This window comes from Dipodomys spectabilis, unplaced genomic scaffold (genome assembly GCF_019054845.1).
Source record: "Dipodomys spectabilis isolate Male_0828 unplaced genomic scaffold, ASM1905484v1 ptg000209l, whole genome shotgun sequence".
In the NCBI taxonomy this organism is placed as follows: domain Eukaryota; kingdom Metazoa; phylum Chordata; class Mammalia; order Rodentia; family Heteromyidae; genus Dipodomys; species Dipodomys spectabilis.
In genome coordinates, this window is record NW_024870886.1 from 966,729 (window position 1) to 981,559 (window position 14,831).

Below are 14,831 nucleotides of genomic sequence, written 5' to 3' on the forward strand. Positions count from 1 at the left end.
AAAATGATATTGTTGACTCTTGTGATAAGTAAATAAGTGATTACTTGGCAATTTTTAAACTTTTTTCTGTGTGGAAAATTTTAGTAATATAGTGGTTCCAAAAATAATCTAGACACAAGAAACAAATTGCTCACAAAAAGGAGGAACTGACAATAAACATTTCTTGGGAATCAGTTACCAGCTACCTGGCTTGCATAATTTTCCCTCTTTTTTGTTGACTAATGAGAGACAAAAATCTCTCAAATTCATCTGTCTTGGCTGCCTTCAATCCTTCCTCAGATCTCACCCTTCTGAGTAGTTAGGATTGCAGACATGAGCCATGGTGTAATTACTTTCAATGCTTTATGAAGTTTTACTTACCAAAAAAATTCAATTGCATGAGACGCAGCTAAAGACTAGAAAGAAACAGCTTTGGGGGAAAAAAATTCTGTTCCACTTGCAAAATCATACTACCAACCTGAAAATAGAGATTACAGAGCCAGTGGTCCAAGTCCTGGTAAATCAAATCTTCAATCTTCCTGAAGCTGTTCAGTGTTTGGTTATAAGTTCCTCAGAGAAGAGGACACTTGAATTTCCCCTCCACTACATGGAAGTTATTATCCCATAAAGGGAAGATTGCCCAGCCTACCAAGGGAGAAAGAATTCAAACAAGAAAGCCAGGCCAGGTTTCACATCTCTCCTTCCAGGGAGTACCTAGAAAACATACAAGACAAAGGGAGATTGGAATGCTCAGGAAAACGATCATGTGACATGTATCCAGCATGAGGAAGATCCAGTCCCTCCTTCAGACTACACAGAGCCCTTAAAAATCATTCGATACGTAATGGGACAGACACAAATGCTTCTCATTCACTACTCTCAGCCATTTGCCTGTTGTGATCATTCTGTATGACCTATGAATCATGTTATAAATATCCATTTGGCCCTGGCAGAGAAAAGGTTCCTTTTCCCTGCTAGAGTTAAATAATACACTGCTTTGTACTCCCATTGTACACCCCAAATCCATCATAGGGTGAATTTACACAAACAACTGTTGCAGCCCAAATAACTGAGCAACCTAACTACCAAGAAAGTAGGGCCCAAATAACAAGGCCCATGTTAGACTGGGTTAACTAACTTGGCATTCTGTACTTCCATTCCTCTTTGCTTGAGCTGATACTATTGTTCCTAGGGTTAACATGTAAAATTTCCTAAGCTGGATACTTAATCCCCTAATGATATCTGAATAATATTTAAAAGTGGAGCCTTTGGAAGGTCATTAGAATTACATGCAGATGAAAATCCCAGGAGGAAATTAGTGGCTTTATAGAAAGAAGACTTGAGGTAGCATATCTGCTCTATCTCACCATGGGATTCCCTTTTGTCAAAAAAAAAAAAAATAATAAGCTCTTACCAGCTATAGGGACAATGCTCTTTAACTTCCCAGCCTAGAGCACAGTGCGTTTACTATTCTTTTTAAATTCCCATGTGTCAAGCATTTTGTTATAGCATCAAAAAGCAGACTAAGACAACTATATAGCTATTTCTGCTTTCCATTTGTCATTATTTCATTTGTTTATCCTTCATCTTTGTATCACCAGGTGAACTGCCCAGGTGCCTGGCAAAGAATAAATTCTTTGAGTGGAAAAAACTATCACACTCCAAAAAATTGAATCCCACTCATAATGATAAATCTAGTTATTATTACCAGGTCCCAATTAGTAGAGTCTCAGTCTTGTGGCCGTTCTGTTTATTTCAGTTGACATGACAGTCCATAAACGATTTGTCAGAGTTAAACAAATTGCAATCAATATACAGACGGATGACATGACAAGATTGTCCAGCCAATCACTCAAGTTTTCAGATGGAGAGACTGACGTGTATCCCTCCGCCTTCAAAAAAAAGAAGTTCCAGAAGGAAAATACATGAATAATCTTTACAAGATTATAGTCTTAAATCTCTTAAAATTTTGTTGCACTTTTAAATGGAGAAATATAGAGATTTGTCTCAAACTGTTGCTGCAATATATTATTCTGCTGTGTGTGTATATGATGCATATAAATAACTGAAGACCTCATTCAGAAACAAAATGAAACAGAGGCATCTGTTGAAGAATGCTACAACCCTGTGGCAGCTGCTATTAAACCATTAACGGGATCAGGTTTCATTTAAACCAGATTTAGCATTTTCTACAACAGCCCATGGGAAAGCTAAAAACATTAGGCACAAATTACTGACAAAAGAGATCCTTAATCAAGCCGTACTTTTCATTTGGCTAGCTGGTCATGAGTGGCATTCGTAATAAGAGAATGAAAGCTAAATAAGGAGAAAGAGAAGAAGGGGAAATGGAGTCAGAAACCTGTTTGGGAGAGTCTGTGAGACTGTTATCTCCAATTCACCAATAAAAGCTGAAGTGGAGCTGTGGATCAAGTGGTAGAGAACTAGCCTTGAGCACAAAAGCTCAGGGATAGCGCTTAGGCCCTTGGTTTAAGTCCCTGGACACATGAAATACATGGAATTTCAATGCTATATTAACTTGCAGTTTTAAATTTTATATTGAAGATGATTTTAGAATGTACTTGTAACTATAGAATTTTTCCGGGTTAATCATTGGTTTAATTTGTTTCACATTTATCTTGTGATTCATATATTGGTGATTATCTTGTGATTTACAAATTTGTATTGTGTTGGAATTTGCTGGTAATGAGACTCTATCATGTTCTATTCTGCTTCAGTATAAAATAAATTGTCTAATACAATGTATTCCATAATCAACCACTGTCTTCACTGTAAGTTTTATAAAGTAATCTCTTTATAATTTATTCTATTTTTAATATATTACTATACATTTAGAATAAATATGTATTAAAATTTTTTTAAAAAACAAAATTGTCAATCACACCCTTGACAAGTCCAATTCCCAGAGTTCAAACCTGGGCATTCTCAAAAATTTAAATTTGAATAAAATTGCAATGAGTCTATTAGCAATAAGTCCATCTAACTTTAGCCAGGCAAAATGTGAACGTGAAAACTAGGACCTTCCTTGTACTAATTTGGTCTTTTTCAGCAAAATAGCACTGGCAGTTCTACTACTAATTTTGTCATGGTCTTGGATAAGTCACTTCTCCTTTGAAGTGACTAGTTTCTTCATCAATAAAATACAGATAGGACCAAGGCTGTGGCTCAGTGATGGACCGCTTGTCTAGAATGTTCAAAGCCCTGGCTTTTTCCTCAGTACCACAAAACTAAAAGCCAAAGCGGAGGTGAATCTTTCCTCATAGAATTGACACAATAACCAGCATAGACCGTGAATGTGAAAATATTCATAATGTTAGAAATGTACATTATTTATTTATTTGGTTTAAGTCTTTATCTCCACTACCTCTAGGATGACTTGGCTAACACTATGTTTTCACTAAAAGAACATATTCAAAGTAAAAAAATTTAATTCTTTTTCCTTCCTGCCTTCTTTCTTTTGTTCTTCTCTTTTTTTCTTCCTTTCTTTTCTTTTCTGTTCTTTTTGTTCCAATCCTAGGGCTTGTACTCAGAGCTTGAACATTGTCCCTGAACATTTTTTTCTCAAGACAAGCATTTTACCACTTGAGCTACAACTCAACTTCCAACTTTCTAGTGGTTAATTGGAGATAAGAATATCACAGACCTTCCTTCCCAGGCTGGCTTTGAACTGCAATCCTCAGATGTCAGCCTCCTGAGTAGTTAAAATTACAGGCATAAGCCACTGATGCCTAGAAAAAAAGGGGGGAAAAGATTTTTAAGCCTGGAAAACATCAGTCTTCTTTGGTGCATTATGAAAAATTATTTGAAGCTACCAGACATACTTTCAAGCACCATGTAGCACTACCTACAAGCACCAACACTGCATAAAAGAAACCCCACATCAATCTATCCTGCAACATGGAGTTACATGTCACAATCCCAACACCCCCAAAAAGAATAGTGTAGAATCATGATGAAACCCCGCCATGGATACTGATTAAAAAGGAAAATAGAATCTGTAATTGCCAAAAAATTTATACTAATCAGTCATCTTTTATAGGGTTTTTGGTTTGTTTATTTTTTGCTATTTTAGTGCAATTTACTCCCAGTTCTCCTGTTGAAGTAGAGCTCTTTGCCCAGCAACATGTAAATTACAACTCATTTTTCTGCTCTTTGGAAATCATCTCTCTGAGAAGGTCCTTTGCACCAATGGGAACTTTTCTGCAATGATCCCATGAAGAGACATTTCCATGAGTACTTGTCATTTATAATTTAAAACATGTCAGGAGAAATAAGTGATTCAGTCACCTCCTTTGTCAATACCAACTACCCATGCCATCTCATCATGAAAGTTCTGATAATTGGAGGTCATAAGATCCCAGTTTTGTAAGTGCCATGAAAAACAAGCTTTTGGAAGAAAAGAGAGAGCACAGAGATGAATTTCACCACATATTAGGATGACATATTTGATCTACCATATTAAAAATGTACATGTGAAAGATGAGATGGGAAATCCAAGAAGCAAATACAAATTTTGAAAGTTGAATGTTAAATGAAGGACCGAAAGAGACAGCACAACCTTTTCTGCTTGGACATCAGATATATTTATATTACAGCAATCCAGAGGAAATGATGAACTAGAATAGAAATATACACTCCTAAACATTGTTTGATTTGCTAGTCTTTGTGGAGTTTATGTGGTGATTTTTGGTTTTATAATCGGGAAAAGAAATGGTAAAGTGATTTTTTTAAAGCAGAATGTCTCCAGAGTCCTGCTTCTGATTGTAATAGAGATGTTTAATACAAACATCCTAATAAGGAAAAAAACTAAAATTATAAAACTCTGTGCACTTTTTAAAAATCATTGGTTTGGTAACTGGGAAAGCAAATTTATAAAAAAACAAAAAACCAAAACTACATATTGGAGAAGGACAAGTCCTTGTTTACCAGCTTTAATTCCAGGGAACCAGTAAAGGAGTACACCTGCTGCTGGACAAAGGACTTTGCAGAAAAGGCTGACCTTTAAACAATCCCAGCCTACCATGGATTAGTGAATACCCATGAGCCCAAGCACAGGCAAGTCCTCATCACTTACAGTGCTCAGCTTTATTTACCAAGTATTCAACCTCAGGATAGCAACTGGACATAGCCTGGGAAGTCAAGAGATTTCCAGTGCTCTAAGAACACTAAAGCAATAGGGAGAGGCTACCTAGATGCCAGCCCAGGTCAGAGATGGTGTCTTTCATAATGAAAAATTTTGAAAGCAGTAGTAAAACCAAACTAACTAAAGCTGTAATCCAACCCTAGTTTAGCTCAGTTGCTGATTGGAACAGAGAGATCAGTCTGTGATGGGAGATAGATTCCACTTCATTCTCTAGGGTTTAATTACCTACAATGCCTAGCACATGATACGCTAACAATGGGACATTAATAGGAGGAGGAAACTAAGGCACCGATAAAAGAAAGCCAACCAATGGAAACTGGCCTATGGATGACTTAGATACTAGAAATTACAAAGACTTTAAATAATCACCATAAATTATAGTAAGAAATTGGAGGAGAGGAGAGAAATGACCAGCCAAAGTCTGAAATATTTCAAGATAGAACTTCAATATATTTTAATACAAAAACAAGAGCAGAGTGCCAGTGGCTCATGCTCGTAATCCCTGCCAGCTACTCAGGAAGCTGAAATCTGAGGATCCCAGTTCAAAGCCACCCCTAGCAAGAAAGTCCATGAGACTCTTATCTCCAACAAACTACTCAGGAAAAGCCAGAAGTTGCACTATGACTCAAAGCGGCATAGCACTAGCCTTGAGTGAAAAAGCTCAAGGACAGCACCTAGGTCCTAAGTACAAGCCTCATGGTCAACCAAAAAAAGAAAGAAAGAAAAGAAACAAATAGTTGAAAAATTATGACCTGAGTTGAGCGTACAGCAGTAATGGACACAACACAAAATGGACAGAGGAACTCTACAACAGATCAGTAGACATTATCTCAATGATACACAAAGACAAAACAAAAGAAAGAAAGAATGATCAGCACAAGAAAGACCTGTGGAATAATTAATGATACAACCTACAAAATCTGGAAGATCAAAAACAAAAATACACAAAAAATAATCTCTAGGAATCTCTTAGTAAAACTGTTAAAAATCAAAGATGGAAAGGAAATACTAAAAATAAGGATGACAGACTGATGCTGGTAGCCTGTAATCCTAGCTACTCAGGAGGCTGAGATCTGAGGATAGCAGTTCAAAGCCAGCCTGGGCAAGAAAGTCTGTGGGACTCTTACCTTCAATAAACTACTAGAAAACTGGATGTGGCGCTGTGGCTCAAGTGGTAGAGCACTAGCCTTGAGATGAAGAGCTGAGGGACAGAGCCCAAGCCCAGAGTTCAAGCCCCACAACTGACCAAAAAAAAAAAAAAGGATGACATTTAACAGAAAGGTTCTTTATTGGCTGTCAAGTGAATTTACTCAGTCAGCTATTAATATGTCCTTATCACAGAATCCTGAATTTAATGTAAAAATATCATACAGTGCATAGAGAATCTCCTCCATGTCCCTACCAATGTAGGCTTCATTTTATGAAAAATCTAACTTTCATTTCTTTGTCTAGCATCTTTGCTTTGTAGTTTGGTTTTATACATTGTCCTTTATGTTTGGCACTGAACAAAACATTTCTGCAAATATTAGCTGATTATTCTTTTGTTGCTTAATAGGCCATTTCTTGCCTAACTAACATCATATTATAATCGTATATTTGTAATACAAACTAAAATTCCTTAGTCCTGTGTTCATGATTCTAACACAGGCTCCACCATAATCTAACTTCCTAGTTTTATTTCCTGTTAAACACTAATTAAATACACACATATTCCATAGATATACTTATTAAGCATTGTCAAAATTATTACCATCAGAATTATTTTAAGTGCCTGCTCCCCCCACACACACATACATATATAACAATCTACAATTATCTCATTACACTCTCTGCATCAGGAAATCCTTCTTCCTCTCCAAAGTTTGGTTAATTATGACCGATAAATTTTGTTTTCAGCTTAGAGAAGAACTTTGAGATTATCATTTCTAAACCACAGATTCCCAAGCAGAGGTGCTAATGGGACCCAGACATGGGCTAGGGGTAGGGCAGACAAGATTTCATAACAATTTACTAAGATAAAATTTAAAAACTCCTTGAACCTGAAATAGTAACAATAACATCAAAAGTGTCAACTATCTAGTGGCCACAGAAAAGGCAATCTCTTAATTTTTTGAGGAATATAGATTACCTAGGAAAGAAACTAATGGGATATGTACACAGATGGAAAACCTGAGTTATATCCACTCCCTTATTCTACAAGGAATCTGTTGTATAGTATACCAGAGAGTTGTTCATTCGCCACCTGCAGTCTAAGCTAAGGACAGTATCAGCCCATTCCTAAGGTAAACCAACCTATGTGTGAACAAGTCTAATGGTTAGAATCCAGTGCCTCTCCTTCCTCAGTGGCCCTTGTGTTATTAGCTCTGTTCACCAAATAGCTTCACTTCTTCATCTTCCAAACTTGTGTTTGGCATATACCTCATGTCACTTTGTGGTTGGAGGACCATTTGGCTAGTGCCACTATTCCCAATGACCCAGGCAAGGATCATCTAGCATTCATCACTTCTAAGCCAGAGCATAGATTATTGCTTCTAAATCCTCCAGAGTTGTCTTTCTTCTTTTTGGCCATGGTGGCCAGCTAACACTCCAGATGGTGGTTCTTCAACTAGCCTTGATTGAGACAGAAATGGCATACAGCAAAGCTTCCCTCTGTTCTGAAGTGGACATGCAGCATGGGTGAAGAACAAATTTTTGTTGTGCTAAGCCATGGAGATATGAGTGTTCTTCTGTGACTACAAGATAACATGCTTATGTCGACCGATTCTCTGTCCTTCCCAGACAAGTCCAATCTAAACCATCTTATAAATAGTATTACTGTACCAACATAGTTATAATTGTAGGTCAACAGAAATAAGGTTAAGAACCTTGTGGTTTGTTGTTGCTGTTATTGTTTTTTGTTTTTGTCAACATTAAGATGAGTCATCAAAAGAGGGACACATACATATTTATAGTTTCTATACTATAGCCAACAAAAGAACACTAGAAAATCCTTAAATTGTTTCTGGGCTGGCCACAATAGTTGTCATTAGACATTGCTTGATTGAAGTTCTTCTAAATGCATTTTAATTTGTTTCTCCTGAATTTATATGCAGTATATAGGATACTTTGATACAAATTGTTCTAAACTGTCCTGTTTAATTACTTCTCTCATTTAAAAAGGAAGCTATATATCCTAGAGTTTAAAAGTATGGGCTTTGGCATAAGACAAACATAAGAATAAATTCCAATTTACCACAAAATAAATTTCCTACCAACTATTTCTGGCTCTTGGTTTCATTGTGTATAAAGTGCTGTGAGGGGGAGAAGTAGTAACGAATAGAAAGAATGGGAGATAAATTCCATGGTATCTTCTAGGCCTAACATTCTGTGGGGAATAAGAGTAGTCAAGGAAGTAAATCAATATGCTTAATTTGCATTGGAATTAGCAAAATATTCGCTTGAAAACAGACAACTCAGAAGAGATGAATCGGAACTGATATGGTATCACAGAGTAATCTAGACTATCCAGTGAGAGTTTTATAGTACAATTATTTTCTTTCCCATTCTCCCAGCCAAGACAAATAAATAGGCAAACTATCTCTGGTCCCTAGTCTATCTGCTGTGGTATACAAGAAAGTAATTATTTATGGAAATTTACCTTGGCCTAAGGAACAAGGACAAATGTTCACAGCAGCTCTATCATAGATTTTAAACAGGAGAGGAACTTGTCCCTGCCTTAATCCTAAATGTTCTCACATCCACAGTTGACATTTATTCACTAAAATCAAGGCACTTTTGTAAAGCGCTCTATCCTCATGAATTTAGTCATCACAATAATCCTACAAAGGAGATTCTCTATGGACTCAATATTTTACAATATTTTGTAAACTCCAGGTAGAACTGGAATTTGATTCTAAGCTATTTGTTTCTGCTTCAGAGCCATTCATATTGTGCTTCCAGAAGGTAGAAGGGGTAACATTCAGGAGGCTGAGATCTGAGGATCACAATTGAAGCCAGTCTGGGCAGAAAAGTCCCTGTGAAACTCTTATCATTATCACACAGAAAAAGCTGAAATAGAGTTGTGCCTTAAGTATGACTCAAGAGCTAGCCTTGAGGAAAAGAAGCTCAGGGACAGCATCCAGGCCCTGAGTTCAAACCCCAGGACCAATACACACACACACACACACACACACACACACACACACACACACACATACACACACACACACACACACACACACACACATACACACAGAGTCTATCTTGGACTTACAGTGGAATTCCTCAAGGTTATTCTGCTCTATCCTACTGACTGTTCTTCATGACTTCTGCAAACTAAGGAGGCTGGGATCCTCTTCTGTATGATTCATTTCGCTTCTCCAGCCTGAACCTTCCTAAATTATTCACTTTGGGTACAGACATTCAAAACAAACAAATAGATTGCCAAGAAAAAAAGGAGTATTATTTTTGCCCCCAAAAAAACAAAAAAAAATCCTCAGAGAATGTCTTTCTAAAAAGCTAAATTTACCATATAGTTTACAAATGAATAATGAATTTAATTCTATGAACCCTCAATTGAGCCTAACATATCTACAGCTCATGTTTTGTGTCTGTGTCTGTGATTTCCCCACAACTAATCTAATTCCTGAAAATCTCCAAGAGTCCTAGTATGATGTCCTCTGACCCTAAAGTAGCCATCTCCAAAATTTGGTTTGTTCAACAATTACTCATTGTTGCCTATTTAAATACAGATTTCCACCGGGATCTGCTTATATTTAAATCAGTAAATCTAGAGTGGAGCTTAAGTCTGAATTTTAACTAGTACACTGAGGTAATAGCACATCAGGTGACTGCACTTTGAATAATGAATCAGTATTTACTTTCCTCAAAAGCTAATCACCACCCGATATGGCTACAATGATAACCAAGACAGATTTGGGTATCTTTGATCATCATTCTAATTGACTTCTACTGATTAGAACAACTGTATTTCTTCTAAAATCTGACTGAGTCATACTTGAATTACTAGTTATTCCATCTGACCTTTTCATGATTCTCCACCAAACATCACTAAAATGAAGAGGAAATATCTAGTATATCATCTCATTATGCTTCAATTCCACCATCTGACCTCAACCTCAATATGTCATAACTCATTTTTCACATGCTACTCAAACATTCATCTAAGAATATTTCACTCTAGAGAGCTGAAAAAATCTAATTGAATATTTTAATTTGGAAAATTCAGTTCTGGGATTCTCACGCCCATCCTCCTCTCTTTTTTTTTTCTTTTTCTTTTTGTCATTTATTTTACTCTGAAAACAAAAAGTTGAATTTTCTTTTCAGTTTCTCTTTTTTTTTTTTTTTTTCTTTTTGTCATCTTTTTTTACTCTGAAAACACAAAGTTGAATTTTCTTTTCAGTTTCTCCTTGTTAGTCAAAAGATAGATCTTTTCCTTCATTGTCCCTGAGAGTTGAACACATTGGGGAAAAATTGGGCACAGCCCATTACTTTTACAAACCCCAGTGAATGTCTCAATGCACAAAAAGATGGCGAGTCTGAACATCTGCAGCCTGATTAGATCAAAGACCAACAAATTAACCACAAATGGATTTACAAGGAGCATGCAAATATATCACTAGGAAAGGAGAAAACTTTTGGCAATAATTGCTCATCAACATCTTCCCTTTGGGAAGTCCACATTGCTCCAAAGGTATCTAGCAAAGACGCTAATTCCTGGGCATCATTTTGTATTTTATAGAGCTTTTAGGAGTATGTTTTCATATTTGATCTGCACATCAGTCCTGTGATGTTGTTGACCTTAGCCCATTTTACAGGTAACTGGAAAAAAATAAAAGATGTAGAAAAATAGTGACTTTCTCATTGTCTCAATGAATTACATTATTACTTTGATTTTATTAACAAGCATATCCAATATTGCTGCTTTTCTTAGATTGTTTATTTATGTATCCATGCTCACTAAATGCCCACTTTTGTACTTAAGTACCATTTGGCACATTTTTTGGCACCTACTCTCACTGAACTAGTGGAGAAATGGATAAACAATAAATAAGTGGGACCTTGTCAATAATAGTAAATGCTTAACTTCTCACAACTGGTACTGAAATAATGAACACAAACAGAGATGAACTAGATAACAAGAGAAAGGGGGCTGTCCTGTTTAGACACTTACGTGAAGAAGCAATGGAAGAGTAGCAACCATTTCTGAAGTCGCACAGTGCAAACGAGCTTGGTGTATTCACAGAAGGAAAATGAGGCTTGGATGGAATGCTCAAGCAGAAAACCGGGAGAAACTCAAATTAGAAAGTGGGATAAAGGCCAGATACATAGATTTTAAAGGCTCTAGGAAGAAATCTGGGTATCAACCTATATGCGGTGAAGACTTTTAATATTAATCAGAGGCTCTATATGATTTGATTGGCAGATTATAATTGCCTTTCATTGGTCCTTGAGTTCAGGAATCTTGAACATAAATCCATCCTCTGCCACCCTAAGCATCAAGAGTCTCATCAGTTCAAAGTCATTGACTACAGCCTAATATATACATGAGACATGGTAGATGAAGGATAGCCAAGCCTGCCCTTTACAATTAACAGCCTGTGTGACCTTGAAGAAATTCTTTGCCCTACTCAGTCCTTCGTGGCTTCATCTCTGTGTTCATATGAGAATTAATGCCTTCAAAATAATTGTAAAGCATTTTGTACGGATGTTGAAATATTAAAACATATTCCCTCGAATGTGAGTGAGTTCAAATATAGAAGCAAGTTCCTCCTCTTCAGAGAATTCAAATGATTTGATTGTTGAATTGCATGCCAAGTGAACAAGAACTACTATTTTGTAACTAGGGCACTACTAACTTTGAATGCATTCGCTGTGAAGAGCGGTGGAGAACTACAAAGGACAAAGATGGGTCTGTGACATTTTGAAAACATTCCCAATGAACTAAAGAATGTGAAACACCAAAAAAAAAATTGAAAAGATAATTGAGGATGGGCTAGAAGGGTAGCTAAGCAGTGTAGTGTTTGCTTAGCATGCTTGAAGCCCAAGGGTTCACACCCCAAGAAGACACTACCCCCCCAAAAAAAGCAAGTAGAAATAAGTGAGAAGACCTTAAGAATGTAGAATTCTTAATTTTGTTCGCTAATTTTGGAAATAAGTACTGAGACGGTCACATTTCTAAGTGCCAAGGTTTAATCAGTGATGTTTCTAGAACACTGTATATCAGAACAGGGAAGACTCACCCAGAGTGTGGATAGCACCATCTTATAGGCTGGGGTCAAATGGAGCAAAATAAAGAAAGAATGAGGAACACTTGCCTATATGCTTATAGGTGCATAAGGTCTATTACTGAGCAGATGAGAGATCCTTTCCGGGGCCATCATCCACGGGCATCAGACTGTAACTTCTCCAGACTTTCAATGGACTGTCTAGGAGCTTCCAGACTTTCAGCCTTAGAATCAGGGCTGCATCCCTGTCAGAAGCTTTCAGCTGCCTGGATGGAGTAGCTACTCTTGTTCCTGGCTTGGCAGACTGCAGACCACCATGGTGAGACTATCTAGCCCCTGATTGAGTTAGTCATCAAATAATGCCTTTCTATAACTGTATATGTACATTCTATTGGATTGGATTCTGGACAGCTCTAAGTAACATAGCACCAGCACTTCTTTTAGGAAGCCTCTGGTGCTGCAGATGTTCTTAAGACTGACAGCCTTCCAATGGTATGTACTAGGACAGCCTCCTTTCCAGATGTTACAGGTGCAGGGTGTCCTTTCAGAGACAGAGACAGATCGAGAGAATAACAAGGTTTGACTTGAGAAAGAGAAACAAGTCAGTTAAAGCACAAAGAAAAATGATAGGACTTGGTGGGTAATTCAATAGATCAGTTCTTACTGTTCTTTTTTTAAGGCTTTTTGTGAATGTTTGGTGTTTAAACTGTAGACTCATTCATTCGCATCGAGTTTTAATGTCCGTTTCACACCTCTCGGTAAGTCCTCATCTTAGCCTTTTCCATTTGCAAAATGGGGTTAACAAAGGATTTGGTTGAGTACAGTTTGCATTGTTGACATATATGTGTGGCGCTGGACTGGCATACTGTGAGCACTCAACAATGGATCCTCTCTCTGTCCTGTCAAAGTATAAATAGTACAGTGAAACATGACTTCGATCTGGAATATCCTTCAAAGGCCCATGAAAGTCTGGCTGTGAAATCTCTAACAGATGAAGCCTATAGGGAGCTACTCAGGTAGTTGGGACATACCTCTCTCTCTCTCTCTTTCTCTCCTCTCCCCCCCTCTTCCTCCTCCTCCTCTTCCTCCTCCTCCTCCTCCTCCTCCTCCTCCTCCTCCTCCTCTTCCTCCTTCTTCTTCTGCTGCTGCTGCTGTCTCTCTTTCTCTTTCTATCTCTCATTTCATTCCATGATATGCTCCTGTTGTAACGTGTGATTTCATCATAGATCCCAAAGCAATGTAGAACATTAAGTCACAAGCTATGGCTGAGAACCTCTGAGCCAAAATAAATCACTCCTTTTCACAAGTTGATTATCTCAGATATTTGGTATTTGTTTATAATACCAGGAAGCTGACTATCACCAAGTGAAAATGATTTTCTACACTTGAAACTCCTCAGGTCACCCAGTAGAAAAGTGTAGAGGCACAATAGCATCAAATTGCCATATACAGTATTCTTAGAAGAGAGAGTCAAACTAACTAGGACTTCTGTAAGGAATGTTTTGAAGAGCTGGAAAAATCTAACCTACAGAGGAAACCATAGAATATTCATCTGCAAGATGGCATTGCAATGATAGAAAACATTCTAGACACTAGTTTAATACCTACTTGTAACTCACTAAGCCATGAAGTAGGTATTAGATTCCCCTTTTGTAGATGGGGAAGACTGGAACCAAGGAGATCAAATAATTTTGCTGAAGTTGTAAACTGTAACAGAATCAGGATTACTGTAGGCCCTATTCTAAAGTTATACTCTTAATTGATACTCTCTGGGGCAAGGTGTGGCTTTTAGGGGTGAGAATGAGAGAAAAATGGAATAGCATTCCTTCAGTTGACTGGAGAGATTTGTGTGCGGTAGCAGAAAGTTAGGAAGTGAATAGAAATGATGCATTCAGGGTGAGCCAGTTGCTTTTGCAGAAAAGTCTTGAGGTCCCCTTTCCTTCAGAAGTTACCCATACAAGCACTGAAATGTGGGCCTTCCTCCAGCTCATATCATGGGAAATTTGCTAAATTCAAAAACAATATAATACAGTCCAGGACTATCTATTATTAATGGTAATACCAATAATCAATAAAAGCAATCATACTCAAAGTCTGCATGTCCTAAGACCACTCTTTCTTGTGAGTTATTAAAATCATTTCAACTCTTAGATATTAAATGTCACACAGAAAATAACCTCCTGCAAAATGTTGGGTTCATCATATTTTAAGAATTAATATTATAGGTCATTTTAATCAGTTTCTGATATATGCAGTTTTCAGAAAGCACTTCAGGGAAGAGGATAGTAGTCAATGATGGATAATGACAAGAATATGAACTATATTCTTCATATACACATTGGAACCAGAGCATTACTGAACTACTTTGCCATCTTAAGTATTTAGGAAGCTTTAAATAAAAAATAAATTTGCCTATTTCACTGAAATGGAGTGTTCTTTTTCTTTCATGTGTGAAACTTCAGACT

At 37.1% G+C, this 14,831-nt stretch overlaps 1 pseudogene; it reads right to left on the bottom strand.

The window, feature by feature from the left end:
• The window catches only part of LOC122122428, a 267,246-nt pseudogene that overhangs the window by 171,566 nt on the left and 80,849 nt on the right, over window positions 1-14,831 (bottom strand).